Genomic DNA, 15,102 nt, shown 5'->3' with positions numbered 1-15,102 from the left:
GGAAAAAAAAAAGAGAAAGAAAACTTAACAGAGAAAACGATACCTGACAGGAGAAGAAAGGGAAAGAGCGTTTCTGCTGTATAAACAACAAAAAGAGAGAACGCAGGTTATAATAAAGGAAGCAATGTGGGAAAATGAAAAGAAGAAGGCTAATGAAGTAAGGAAGGATAGGAACAAGATATTCAAAAATATTGACAAACTAAAAGGGAAAAAGGAAAAGGAAGAAGAAATACAATTATATGACGAAAATGTGGAAAAACTATCCAAAGAAGTAGCAGAGGAACAAATAGACAGGTTCTGGGGGATAACATTATAAAATGCACGAAAATAAAATGAAAGAGGTATGGAATAGTGAAGAAAGACAAAGTTATATAGAAAAATTAAAGGAAATAGAAAAAGAAGAAAATTCATTAGGACACTCATTCCCTATAGAAATAAGAGAGCACATGGATATGATATCACCAATAACAAGAAAGATAACACCAATGAATATTCCCAAGTTAACAGAGGAGAAAGTTAAGAAAATTTTAAGAAAAATGAAAAATAAAAAGGCAGCAGGTCCAGATGAACTGAAACCAGAATTATATAAAACTATAGCTAATGACAGCAAATGCTTGGAAATAATTACAAAGTGCCTTCAAAATGAAGCGGAGGAGAAGAACAAGACCGAAAAGTGGAAAAAGTCTAAAACAAAAATGATAAAAAAGGTAAAGAAACCCACAGTAAAAGATCTAAGACCGATTGCCTTTACAAATGCCTCATACAAAATATTTATGGCCCTCATGAAAAATGAAATAGAAGAACACCTTGAGAGAAATATGGAGATGAAAGAAACGCAAGCCGGGTTCACTAAAGGAGGAAGAGTAGAAGACAACATATCAATTTTACAATACTGTGTAGAAGAAAGCTACAAAAGGAAGGAAAGTTTAATAGTAATTTCAATAGATTTCAAGAAAGCATATGACTCAATAAACAGGGAAAAAATAATAGAAATTATGAAAGAATATAGAATACACCCAAATGTAATAGATACATTGGAAGAAATCTACCAAGGAGACAAAACCAAAATAAACATAGGATATGAATTAGATAAAGAATTTGAAGTAACGAGTGGGATAAAACAGGAATGTACGGGGTCAACTACTCTATTTAAACTAATTACATATAAAATAATAAATGAATTAGAAAAAAAGGAAAAGGCTTTGAAAACGAAATAATAAAAATTAGGGTATTGTTCTTTGCAGATGACGGTCTAATTGTAGCAAAAAATATAGTAGATGCAGAAGCAAACATAAAAATACTATTAGAAATATGTAGAGAATGTGGGCTAGAAATAAACAAAAATAAGAGTCATATAATCATATATAATATGAAAGAAAAACCGGAAGAAATAGAGGGTATTAAAGTAACAGATAGCATAAAATACTTAGGAATAGAGATAGAAGGGAAAAGAAATATGTTTAAAAAACAAAAGAAGAAAATGATAGAAAAGGCAGAAAAGCTAGCTAACTTGACCTCCTCAATTATTGCGAAAAGCTGCCACAAAATACTAATAGGAAAAACATATTGGAAAAATGTAGCCTTACCCGGAATACTGTATGGCACGGCAGTAATGAACATAACAGAAAGTGAAATAAAACGATTACAGCAGATTGAAAACGGAGTAGGGAGAAAAATTTTGGGAGCACCATCATATGCAGCAGTAGCAACACTACGGGGAGAGATAGGAATGTCTGAAATGAAAACTAGGATAGCAGGAGGAAGGCTAAGGTTTGTGAAAGGGATAGAAGAGGGGAGAAATGATTTGCTGAAGACAATTCTGGAAGAAATGAAAGAAAATGAAAATAACAGGTGGATGGAAGAGACTAGGAAATGGATTAAAGATATGGAAATGAACGATAAAACCTTTAGGAGAATGGGAAGAGAAGAGCTTAAGGCCAAAATTAGAGAAGTAGATGGTAAAAAGTGGAGGGATGAGATAAAAGAGAAAAATAGTTTAGAAATATACGAACAAGAAAAAGGGCAAATAGGAGAAGAAATGTTTTATGACAACAAACCTAATTCTATTATTATGTATAGAGCTAGGGCCAACTGTTTGAAATTAAACGATAGGAAAAGACATGAAGCGGGAGGTAGGGTAGAATGTAAACTATGTGGGGCAGTTAATGAAGACCTCGCCCACTTTATTCTTGAGTGTCCAGACCTCAGCGACGAAAGAAGAAAAATAGTGGAATTGCAACAGCCATATGAAGAAGAAAAGAAGAAGATAATAGGAAACGTGTTGTTCAAGAAAGAAGGAATAGAGAATAAATCTAACAGAAACTGAAATAGAGAAACTACAAAGAATAGAGAATAGGGTATACAGGAAGATTTTAGGTGCCACTAAAAGCACAGCTAATACTGCTCTAAGAGGGGAGATAGGTGCATCTTCTATGAAAGCAAGGGTGATGGATGGGAAGCTGCAGTACTTAAATCGTACCCTGAATGGAAAGAAGGAAATACTGAAAATAATTATCCAGGATATTCAAGAAAAAGAAGGAAGATGGTGGAAACAACCTGCAAAGTATTTGGAAGAATTAAGTTTAGGCATAAGACAAATAAGAAGAATGAACAAGGCAGAAATAAAAACGGAAACCAGAAAGTGGGATACTGAAAAGTGGAAAGAAGAAATAGAAAGTAAAATAAGCTTAGAAATATATAGAACGTGGAAGAAAGAAATTAAAGAAGAGTTAATTCATGACAATACATTTGCTTCAGTGATATTTTTTAGATCAAGAACTAATACGTTAAAACTAAATATTGTAAATAGACACAATGGAGGGAATGTAAACTGTAATTTTTGTGAAAATGAGGAGGAAGATTTGATACATTTTTTGTTATTTTGCCAGGAATATAGAAAAGAAAGGAATGAAGTAATTGAGTTACAACAACCATATGACGAAGACCTAAAATAATAGGATTATTTTTATTTAGTGAAACAAATATAGAAAAGAAAAAAGAAGTATTAAACCCAATGTGGAAGAAAAGACAAAACAGTACAAGAAGATAAGGGTTAGAGGCGCCGTTGTAAAGGCTATGCCTCACCCCAGAACCTGAACCTAGAGAAAAGAAAAGAATATATCTATCAAATGTGGAAAAAAAGAGAGAAGAAAATAAAAGAATTAGAATAAAGAAGAAACCCAAATGAGGTGCCGATGGAAAGGCAAATCCCTCCTCCCAACAACAACAACAACAACAAGAACAAGAACAACAAAAACCAGATTCCAGAAAGTTTTGTGGGAAGACCAAGTGCCTTTGAACAACCCATCTTCATTTTCGTCCTTCTCATCAAAATTCGCCTTTTTTGTTCAATTGCTGAAGTTGTAACATTACTCATCCCTCGACATTTTACACCTGAGTAATTCTGAGACATTTCTGGTTCCTGTTCTATGTCATTTTGTAGGAGGAAAGAGTCACCTTTGCTGAGGAGGACTCAGACCACACACGTGTTGAAGGAAAAAAAGATCTTTCGAAGTGTTTCCAGTATTTGAGATGTATTGTTTGTGACATGAGAGGAAGGACAACCAGGTTTCTTGTCAACTGATATGGTTGTGACATCAAGAAGAGGAAAGAATTATTACCCTGGTGAGTTCACCTGTTTATCTTTGTGAGGTTTTTAGGCAGTTTGTGGTAAAGGAGTCAAAGAGTTTGTAGAATGGTGGACATCCTTCCACAAACTCTGACTCGTCCTGACCGAAGGATGGGAGTCCGCCAGGTAAGGTTAGGCCAAAGGAGGTCAAATGGTTTCACTATAGTATAGTGCAATGTCAGTTAGTTGACCGGAACTCATATAAATGTAATATAGAACTTCAAATAAAATGTTGGTAATTTTTTATTGTATTACAGGGTGAGATTTCGAACAGAAAATATATGTTTTCCTATAGTAAATAACGTGATTTAACGGAATTTGATGTTCATTTCAATCGGAAACAAACAGATCAACCAATTCGGCTAACTTCAAGTTGCACGGTGTCACTTCTCTTACGAATGTACTGCGAACGATAGCATTAACAACGTTACCAATAATACACAGTGTTACCAACGTTGACGTATGGTACACAGAGTTACCAACGGCACGCTGACATTACTAACGATAGCAATGATAGATATTTCCATACGAATTTTGAATAATTTCTCCATATAAGTTTTACCCAATATATAAAAAGTACAAAAAGGGCACAGAACCTAACAAACCCACTTAACCTAGCCTAGTAGTATGACAGGTCACAAAATAACATTTGATATACATCGGACGTTGGCAGCACTGGTTACTGTATTTTTTCATGACACAATCTTTGCAACGGCGCCTCCAAAGTTTATTCAGATATACTGTTTTGTATTTTCCTCCGGTTATTATGATTTCAAGATGGTAATGAATAGAGAAGAAAAGGCTTGTTTTTCGTTTATATATCGATTCCCCAGTATGTTTTCCCCACCCAAAACCCCGAGTTCCCACTGGGGGTCCCCCATTATCGGAGGATATAGATGTATATATATTTTTGAAACTATTCATTTGCGACGGGAACGAGTGTCATTTTCGAAGAGAGCGTAATTTTTTCTATAAGTAAAAGTAGTTGTTTTCCTAGGTTACATCACCCTGTAATACACTACAATGAAACCGAAAAAGTTATACAATAGTACAATAATCAATATGGAGAAAGTGAGACTGATAAGTTTATTTCATGGGGCTTTGAATGTTTCTGATAGCAATAATGAATGGAAAGATGGGAACTCTTTAAGTTTTGAAAGAAGTTTTATAAAAACAATTCCCCTTTTCATTATATCCTTCAAAGAGTGAGGCCAGATGGGTATTATTTCATTTATGGACATTAATAATGTAGCGTATTTCAACTTAGTTCACTATGTTAACCCTGGATAAGTACGGTGGGTCGTTCGCGACCCCGAGCGTCAAAAAAATACAGGTTTTTCTCACGTGACTCACCCCCGTGACTGAATTTGTGGGTGATCGACCTGCAGGAGGTGTCTCCCCTACACGCTCTAGTAGTGTCCAGATGTGCATTGCTGTAGCTGTACTCCTTCCCCGATTTCTGAGACACGTCGGGGTCGAGCGCGACCGAGTTTACCCTTCTAAGGTAGTTTGCATAACTATCAAAGTTATTACGTATTATGAAATTGTCGTAGAATGGTGCAACTTGTATAGGTTATCAGTTGTGGAAAGTCTTGGTGGATTGTTTGGCTACCATGTGCATGATTTTTTTTTTAGTTAAAATGTCGTTCATCACCACGAGGACCATTTTACCGCGAGTGCCCCTTTTTCATTTTTTTTCATTTTTTTTGCCAAGTCATTTTTCCGTAAGATATTGCCAAATAGTGTCGTAAAACTTTTGCTTGTTTAGTGTTGGAAAGTGTGTCTAGATGATCTGGCTACCCATGCGTGACTTTGTTTTTGTCAGATACGACGTAGTTATTGGTATATTGGGTATTTAACTGCGGTTACCAATTTCTGTTTTTTTTCAATATTTGTAAAAATTACTACGTAGTAAGGAATTGCCGTATATTATTCATTTTTTTTTTCATGTTTATGTGTTAGAAAGTGTGCCTTGATGGTTGGGCTAACACGTGCATGTCTTTTTTTTTATCTGAGATGTCGTATATTAGAATGTCGGGCATTTTACCGCGAGTGCCCCTTTTTCATTTTTTTTCATTTTTTTGCCAAGTCATTTTTCCGTAAGATATTGCCAAATAGTGTCGTAAAACTTTTGCTTTTTTAGTGTTGGAAAGTGTGTCTAGATGATCTGGCTACCCATGCGTGATTTTGTTTTGGTCAGATGCGACGTAGTTATTGGTATATTGGGTATTTAACTGCGGTTGCCAATTTCTGTTTTTTTTTTCAATATTTGTAAAAATTTACTACGTAGTAAGGAATTGCCGTATATTATTGATTTTTTTTTTCATGTCTATGTGTTAGAAAGTGTGCCTTGATGGTTGGGCTAACACGTGCATGTCTTTTTTTTTTTTATCTGAGATGCCGTATATTAGAATGTTAGGCATTTTTCCGCGAGTGCCCCCTTTTATTTGTTTTGCATTTTTTTGCTTAGTCATGTTACCGTAAGGAATTGGCAAGTAGTGTCGCAAAACTTATATTTTTATAGTGTTGGAAAGTGTTTCTAGATGATCTGGCTACCCATGCCTATTTTTTTTTTTAGCCAGATATGGCGTATATATAAGTATGTGTTCGATTTTCCTGTGATTGCCATTTTTTCGTTTTTTCCCATTTCTTTCAAAATTACTATGTACTAAGGAACTATCACAGAGTAATGATTCATTTATATGTTTATTTGTCGGAAAATGTGCCTTGATGGTTTGCCTAGCACGTGGCTGAAAATTTTTTTTCTGAAATGCCGTATATTAGAATGACCATTTTTCCACGAGTGCCCCTTTTTATTTGTTTTGCATTTTTTTGCTTAGTCATGTTACCGTAAGGAATTGGCAAGTAGTGTCGCAAAACTTATAATTTTATAGTGTTGGAAAGTGTTTCTAGATGATCTGGCTACCCATGCCTATCTTTTTTTTTAGCCAGATATAGCGTATATATAGGTATGTGTTCGATTTTCCTGTGATTGCCATTTTTTCGTTTTTTCTCATTTCTTTCAAAATTACTACGTACTAAGGAACTATCACAGAGTAATGATTCATTTAGATGTTTATTTGTCGGAAAATGTGCCTTGATGGTTTGCCTAGCACGTGGCTGAATTTTTTTTTTCTGAAATGCCGTATATTAGAATGTTAGCCATTAGTTCACCTGAAAAAGTTTAAGTCCAATGATATTCCTTTCATGGGCACGGGCAGCTAGGTTGAAGCTTTGTTAATCTCATTCTAGTAGGTGGTAAATTTATCTTCTCAATGCGTACGCTTAGAACCAATCTGTTTTGGTTGTTGGCTCCACCTTTCAACTTGTGTTATTGGAAGTAATTTTATGACGTCTTAATATTTGCCTTCTACACCAATCATCAGGTTCCTGAGTTTGTTCATTTGTTTATTTGTTATCGACAACCACTCAAATCACCTGTTTCATCTCTTGTGGCTTAACTCTTATTGATTTCAGCCAATAACAAACGTTTTTGGAATTACGTAATACTTTTGACGTTTTGCCATTCGAAGACATGTGCTTCGGGCCACTGTTTCGACAATTAGCCAATCTACAACTGCCATCTACAATCATACCTTTATGTAACTGGCTGTCAATTTATGATGTTTTCAATACGGTTCCAACAGACCGAGGATTTTCTTTTCCGCCATCAGTTTAAAGTTATGGATAGTGAAATTCAGTTGTGTGACTCTTGTGAGCTCGACTATTTTTGGGTAATAGGCAAATATCATGGTGGTGCATATCCCGAACATGCAAAATATGCATATGATTTTTTCCGTCAACATTCTGTGTTACCTTTGAGTGTTCAGGGTCCTAAGTGTCAGAAACCATTACTTTTTAGGGAAGATAAGCATATTTGGTATTGTAATTCTACTGTGGTGATTGCTAAAACAAAGAAACGCCGGCGATGTGGGTATCAAGTTTCAGATTATAAAGGTACCTTTTTAGATGGTACTCATCTTCCTGCTTGAAAACTCTTATTATTTTTTAATCATTGGGTCAATAAATTTTGGAACCATCATACTGTGATAGATTCTCTTAAAATTCGTAGAGCAACCAGTGTTGATTGGCGTAGTTTTTGTTGTGAAGTAGCTGAATATTTTGATAATCAAGAACCAATTGGTGGTGATGGTGTTATAATAGAATCTCGTTTTGGCAAACGTAAATTTGACAGGGGCCGTCCTCTCAGTGATTTGGGTTTTGGGGGATTGAGAGGGAATCCAAGAAATTTTTTATACCTCCTTTAGTGGAGCCTTTGCCTCGAGAACGCTCAGCTAAAAATCTTATTTCTTTAATCCAGAAACATATTAAGAGTGACTCGTGTATTAATAGCGACAAGTGGCGTGCATATAATAAGCTGTCATCTTTGGTTTATATGCATAACATGGTGAATCATTCGGAAAACTTTGTAGACCTTGAGCATTCATTCGTACATACTCAAAATATTGAAAGGCTTTGGAGGGATCTCAAAGAGTGGATCAAGCGGCCTGGAAATCGCTCACAATATTTCAAGCAATATATATCTCGCTATTTATTTTTAAAACAATATCCTGAAAATCAGCGACTACATTATTTTTGTCAAACTGCTGCATTGCTGAACCCCTGTCAAGGAGAGAGGCAACGTCCCACCTTAGATGCTTGAGCCTCACCTAACATGTTACCATAAAGCCTACTTGTTCTGATACGACATACAAACCCTTTCACTCTTTACTAGGGATATATTTGTTTGGCTTACTGGGAAACTATGCATAAGTTGTATGGAGAGATAACAACCCACCTCTAGTTAGAAGGGCTAGCTGGGGTAGACCAGCAATCCTGCTCGCACACTCACTGAGTTTATCATGTCACTTTTTGTTTGTTTCGGTGCTATATACAAAGTGTTTCGCTCTTTATAGTGGAGATATACCTTGGAAACAACTAAAACTAGCCAGAAGTGAGGTGCAACTACCCATAGTTAAGTAGTGGGTCCAAGCAGGGATTAGACTGCCACCCTGATCATACCCGCACTAGTAACAGTATGTCACCTTTATTTTTGGCTCGGGAGTGAATAGACTTTTGTCTCTCTCTCTTCCGTTAACCTTCAATAAACTGTTTTGACTTGGCATTGTTTTTGTTCTTTTGGTCTCTGTTGGAGGACAAAGGAGTTGTCATAAGGGCATAGGTTAATAGTCAAGAATACAGGATAGGAGGCGGTGAATTAGACGATTTTAATCGTAAGAGGATTTATTGTCAAAGTTAATTCACTTTACTGCTTAGCCTTTGTTTTAAAGAATATTTGTTCCGTAACTGAAATACAAACCACGCTATTTACATGGGGTAATTACTTCGGCGTAGCTGAATGACGAGCCATAAGAAATTTTACGAGGGTTTACTACCCCTCCGCTAGTTAGCGGGGGGGTAGGGAGGGGTAGCCTGCTACCCCTCCCCCTCACACACACCGGTGAAAGGCTGGCTCACTTTACTTTTGGCTCGGATGGCGATCGGATGTCTCCGCTCACATCCTCACTTGTCGGCCATTATTGTTTTGTCTTTTTAACTTACCTTTTCTTATACCTAATATATCTAAACATTATGGATGTTTATATATATATTTTTGTGTATAGAAAATAGTAAGTTTCCTTTGCTTTCGGTGTTGTGCGGTATGTGTTGTGTACGTCTAAGAGAGTGATCGCTGGCTTAGCCAGGCCACCACGATTCTCTTCTTGATCACGGCCGTTCACTCCTAGGCCACCATGGTTGCCTTCGTGGAGTACGGGCCCTCTCTTTAGGTCGTTCACCTCTTACTCCGTACTACGCCTACGATAGCTTCTCAGGCCGAGTCGCTATTTCGATTTATTTGTCTCAATTATTTTTATGAATATAATTGTATTTTTAACTTTCAGCTCTGGGCTCACGTCCCTTCGGGGGTCGGTGATCCTTGGAACATTCAAAGTCAGTTGCATAATTATAATGTTATAATTCTGTTTTTGTTAAGTTTTTCCCGGGCATGCTGGGGGGGGGGGGGCGCATACCTACTTTCGTTCTTATGTTTTACTTCCCCTCGGGGTTTCTCCTCGGAGTTTCACCCAGGGAAATTTCTGTTAAATAATTATTCTTTTTTATTTTCCAGTTGTTCTGTAACCGAAATACAAACCACGCTATTTACATTGGGTTTACCTTTCAGCGTAGCTGAAATGACGAGCCATTAGAATTTAACGAGGGTGTATTACCCCCGCGCTAGTTAGCAGGGGGTAAGGGAGTGGTAGCTAGCTACCCCTCCCCCCCTCACACACCGGTGAACTGCTTCACTTCACTTTTGGCTCGGACAGTGGACAGACGTCTCTGTCTTTGTCCTCGCTTGGCAGCCATTGTTTGTTTTGTCTTTACTTAATCACTTACTTTTCTTTTACTCAATATATATGTAAAAAAATTTTCGTGTTTATGTATATATTTGATTATAGAAATCAGTAAGTTTCCTTTTCAGAGTTTGTGCTTGTGTGTGTAGTGTACGATATCTCCGTGGAGCCCTCGGCAGTTAGGCCAACATGGTGTAATTTCATGGGTCGCGATCGAGTTTGACTACGGTCTTTCTCTCTCTCTCTTTGAGGTCGTTCACCCTTTTACTACGTCTGAGTAGCTTCCTTCCCGTGTGGGTGGGGTTGCTACACCGTACATTTTGTCTCAATTAGTTTATGAATCTAATCGTATTTGTTGATTTTTGAGCTTTGTAGAACGATTCCTTTCGGGGTTTTCGTTCTATCTTTAGTGTTCATTCATTTTTAAATTACATAGTTACATAATCATAATTGTTATAATTCTGTTGGTTACAGCTCTCCTTCCGTGAGTGTAAGTGGTTGTGAGGGCACGTGCCTGTTGTGTAATTCTTGTGTTCCTTTCTCTCGGGATTCCTCTCCGGAGCCTTCCCGGGGGAATGAATGTTAACTAATGATTTTTTTTTTTATTTTTCACAGTTACCGATCTACAGTAGTTCGTTTCTGTAATGTGACAACAGAGTGCGATGTCTTGGTAAGGCCTGGGGATTCGGCTGTTGCTGCCTCCCCTATAGATCTTCGTCAGGGGCGTGTCTCCTTCTTCAGGAAGTACTCCCGTGATGATTGACAGCTCTCCAGTTCATTTTAGAACACTCAGGACGCTCGCCTCCTTGGGTGGGTAACTTTCCTTCCGAGGGAAGTTTTCCTGTCCAGGCTTGAGTTTTTCCCCTTTGGGGGGTTCTTCTCTTGCCTTTTTTCGTGCGACTATGCTCTTGGTGCCGAGCGGTCGCACCTGCAGTTACGCTCAAGGGGCTGGGCAACTGCAGGAGCCCCTCTTCAGAGGATTGCTCTTTTTAGGTCACTGGCTGACCCGTCTCTCGTACGAAGCGTTTCTCTTTCGTTCGCGAGAGAGTACACTCATAGAGACTCCTCTTCGGAGGACTCTACTGCTGTTGTTGCTGTTGGCCGCCTTCGCCGTAAGGCTCACCGTCCGCTACGTTGTAAGGGCCTCCCATCTCCCTATAAGGGTGCTAATAGGCGCCTTTTTGAATCTCCGTATGCAGCCTGCAGCTCCTTCCTCTTTAGATCTCTCTGGGGATCGATCTCCAACGCCTTCCTGACCTTCCGCCCCTGGTGCAGATGGACAGCAGTCTGTCCTCGTCTTCCGACGGACAACGGTATTCCGACGGACAACGGTATTCCGACGGACAACGGTCCCTTCGGGGCAAAGGGTTGCCTCCCATGGGGTTACTTCCCTTGCGTGTCAGGGTTCCCTTGCACGCCCTTCTGCAGTGTTAGCGCACAGGCGCTCTCCTGCTCAGTGTTAGCGCACAGGCGCTCTCCTGCTCATCAGCGTTTTCCTGATCGCTAGCGCTCTCCTGTTCGCCAGCGCTCTCTTGTTCGCCAGTGCTCTCTTGTTAGTCAGCGCTCTCCTGATGATCGTTGCTGCTGTTCTTGTTGGTTCCTGATACGCGCCCTGTGCGCCCACGTTCGCCCACGTTCGCCCGCGCAATCTAGAACTTCGGTTCAGGTCTTGGACAAGGTCTCTTCTTCTACGCACAGGATTCCACGCGTTGTCTTCTGCTCGCCAGCAACCACAGACGCGTTACGTTCGCCTGATCGTCAGCGATCTCCTGCGCGTCAACGATCGCCTTCGATCTGCCACGCGTGTCAGGTCCCCTGGACACCATCAGTAGCGATCTAGCGCTCGGCTGCTGTGGACAATTTCCGGTAGCTGAGTCTTGCCGTAGATCTTCCTCCTGTTCGCCAGCGTTCACCTTTACTTCTGTCCTTCTGTGCGCCAGCTTTCTTCAATCGCCAGCGCACATATGCGCCAGCTTTCTTCAATCGCCAGCGCACATATGCGCCAGCTTTCTTCAATCGCCAGCGCACATATGCGCGCCCTTTCCTGCCACGCACCAATGGGCGCCAACGGTTTTTCCTGACCGTCCAGGATCGCCTGATTGACAGCTCGCTTCAGCGCTCACCTTCCTGATGCACCTGCACGCCTTCTGTTTAGTGCGATGCGCGCTAACCATCCCTAGTCTCTTGCGCGTTAGCGATCGCCTACGCGCCCGTGCGATTCTTCGCCTGCGCGCTAGCGTTTTGTTAACGCTCCACCGCTCGCCAACGCGCCGTCGTTGGCCAACTGGCCGTCGCTTGCCAACGCGCCTTCACTCGCCTGTGTGCCCGCGCGACCGCACGCCAACGTGCCCGCGCCTATGCGCTCCAATATTCGCCCGCAGGCGAACCAACGGTGTTCCATCGCGCGGACCAACGGTGTTCCATCGCGCGGACCAACGGTGTTCCATCGCGCGAACCAACGGTATTCCGTTGCGCGAACCGACGGTGTTCCATCGCGCGAACCGACGGTGTTCCATCGCGCGAACCGACGGTGTTCCATCGCGCGAACCGACGGTGTTCCATCGCGCGAACCGACGGTGTTCCATCGCGCGAACCGACGGTGTTCCATCGCGCGAACCGACGGTGTTCCATCGCGCGAACCGACGGTGTTCCATCGCGCGAGCCTACGGTGTTCCATCGCGCGAACGTCGGCTCGATTCCTGCAGTATCCATTGCTTGCCTACGGGTCATCGCTCGCCTGTGAACTTTCGGATTCCGACCACCAGCTCTCGCCCTTCCTAACACGCTCGCCCTCGCGCACTTTCGTTTGCGCTCCTGTGTGCCCGCGCATGGGCGCTTCCATGTTCGGCCACTCGCAAACCATTGATTTACTATCGCGCGAGCGCCAGAGCGATTGCGACCGTGATTCCCGTCGGGGTTTCGCAACATGGCCAGCCTGGCGATTCTTCTGGAGTGTATTTCCAGAACACTGTCATCACCCCGTAAATGCTGAGCATGGCACATGCAAGAGCAGGAAGAATCTTCAGGGAGGTCTGAGCAACATTCTTCTTTCCAGAACCTGGGTTAGCTCTTCCTCGTCATTCCCTGGAAGGGTCTTGCCAGGGAGCTTTCCGTTCGAGATTTCTCCGTCGGGCAAGGGGTGACTGGTTTAGCCCTTCCTCTTCTCCATCTTGTGGAAGGGGCTTACCAGGTCCTTTCCCTCCTCGGTTGCGACACGAGGTTTTGTACAAGGAAGCTCCAGGAAGATCATGGGTACTTTCCTCCTCTCGGGCTCAAGCACCTTTGCGTTTCGTCGCCAAGTTTCGAACTTGCGTGCAAGCTCGATGTTGGACCATCTAGACGCAGTGACCAAGGGCTTCCTCTCGGGTGTCTCATCCGTGGATGTCGACAAGCTCAGACACTCTTCCATCCTTGGGAAGAGCTTGTTTGTGCCCAAGGACAGAGACATGGACAGCGGTTGTGCGGAGGAAGTCGACTTGCGTTTTCACTCCTCCAAGGCGCTTTCTTCCAGACCCTGCAGGCCTCCAGCGCCTCTTTCAGCCCCGTCGTCCTAAGTTATCGGACCGGCTACGGCAGCTAAGACAAGGAGTCCAATAGCAGTCCCCTCCTGTCAGGGACAGGTAGCACGGGAGGCTCTCCCGGGGGGGGGGGGCATAATCCTAGAGGGAGCGGCAGAGTTCACAAACTCTAGGATTAGCAACCCTCCCCTTGCAGGTCTCACGCTGGGAGGATGCCTAAGGTTACTCATCCGGATAACAGCTTCCCGATGCCGATTCCTTCACGATCTCCGTGATCAGCCAAGGATATCGCGCCTCACTCTTACCATCTCTCCGTCTCTGTCAGCGAATTCAGTGTCACTGAATCTCTATGCCATGGGGTCGGCAAGAGTTTTACCCGTTTGGGCAGAATGATCCATGCCTTAGGAGAAGGTCCTCCATAGGGTCGTCGACAGCTTCACCCCCCGGCTTCTTCAGTCGATCCTTTCTCGTAGGAAAGCATCTGAGACGGGAATTCCGTCGTCGACTTCTCAGCTCTGATCAAATTTGTCGAACAAACTTCGTCCAGCGTGGAACAGCAGAATCGATTAGACTGGTAACAAAGCGGCAGGACTCCTTAGGCCCTGGATCGGAAGGACGGGTACTTCCAGTTTCCATTCCATCCATCTTCCAGGAAGCTCTTGGAATTCAGCCTAGACTTAAGATGTGGTGTGGCGATCCCGCCGCGGCATCGCAGGTTTTTCCCCAGAGAACTCTCCCTGCTTTCCTCATGGCCGCTCAGAAGCAGGCTTCCGCCTCCTTCGCCTTTTGGAGGTCTGGTGAACTCCGATAGGCTCGGGTTCGACCTTCTTCAACGCCGGGACAAGCTTCTGGGTCCGGTCCTTACCATGAGTGAGGGATCATGGTAATTTGCTAGGAGCCTTCTCTACTTCTGCCTCAACATCTGGAGTTTCTAGCCATAATATTGAGTCAACGGCCTTACCACGTTGGAAACACTGCTTCTCGTCCGTTCAGCGAAGTTAAGCAACGTTGGGTCTGTTCAGTACTTGGATGGGTGACCGCCTAGGGACGCCAGATGCTGTTGCCTCCTCCTCCGAGCCTTCCCTTCAGTTGACTGTGGCAAGGCTGAGGAGAGTCGCAGTACCTGTTCTCAGTCAAGCAGAGCTTTCGGCCCTACCTTGGAAAGTTTCCTGGGTCTCTTTTCGTCATTGATCCGTCTAAAGTCCAGAACGGTCGCCTCAGGATAAGTTCCCTGTGGGGCGGCCCAAGTTCCGGTGGTATCAAAACAACGATTAACCGGACTTTCTGGCCCCTATGGGACCAGCGGAACGTTTAGACCTGCAATGGGTGTTGACCTATGGAACCTCTTGATGGGAGTGTATATTCTTGTCCTTTCCCCAAATTTTGATGCTGTTCTCGGACTCGTCAAAGAAGGGGGGGGCATGTTCCGGTTCAGGCGTATGGTCAGGACCTGAAGGATACCTCTCCATCATTCAGGCAGGCTTAGGGGCCGTAGTGTGGCCCCTCTACAGATCCTACAGTTTCCTGCCGAGTCGCTCCGTGCGCGACGACTTCATGGTTCTGGCGTATTCCAACCAGCAAGGGACGCATTTTCATACCT

General features: G+C 42.6%; 1 protein-coding gene and 1 pseudogene across 1 annotated transcript in view; both read left to right on the top strand.

Annotated features, from left to right (window-relative positions):
* Nucleotides 1–3,077: 3,077 nt before the first annotated feature.
* Nucleotides 3,078–15,102, top strand: part of LOC137619130 (zinc finger protein 845-like) — an 87,786-nt gene continuing 75,761 nt past the window's right edge. Inside the window, exon 1 of the mRNA XM_068349317.1 lies at nt 3,078–3,624. The gene's annotated coding sequence lies outside the window, so the exon portion shown is untranslated. The remainder of the gene's footprint in view (nt 3,625–15,102) is intronic.
* Nucleotides 14,450–14,568, top strand: LOC137619325 (5S ribosomal RNA; annotated as a pseudogene).

The sequence above is a fragment of the Palaemon carinicauda genome, chromosome 25 (genome assembly GCF_036898095.1).
Source record: "Palaemon carinicauda isolate YSFRI2023 chromosome 25, ASM3689809v2, whole genome shotgun sequence".
Taxonomy (NCBI): domain Eukaryota; kingdom Metazoa; phylum Arthropoda; class Malacostraca; order Decapoda; family Palaemonidae; genus Palaemon; species Palaemon carinicauda.
Note: the sequence above shows the minus strand (reverse complement) of the source record. Positions and strands in the feature narration are given on the sequence as shown.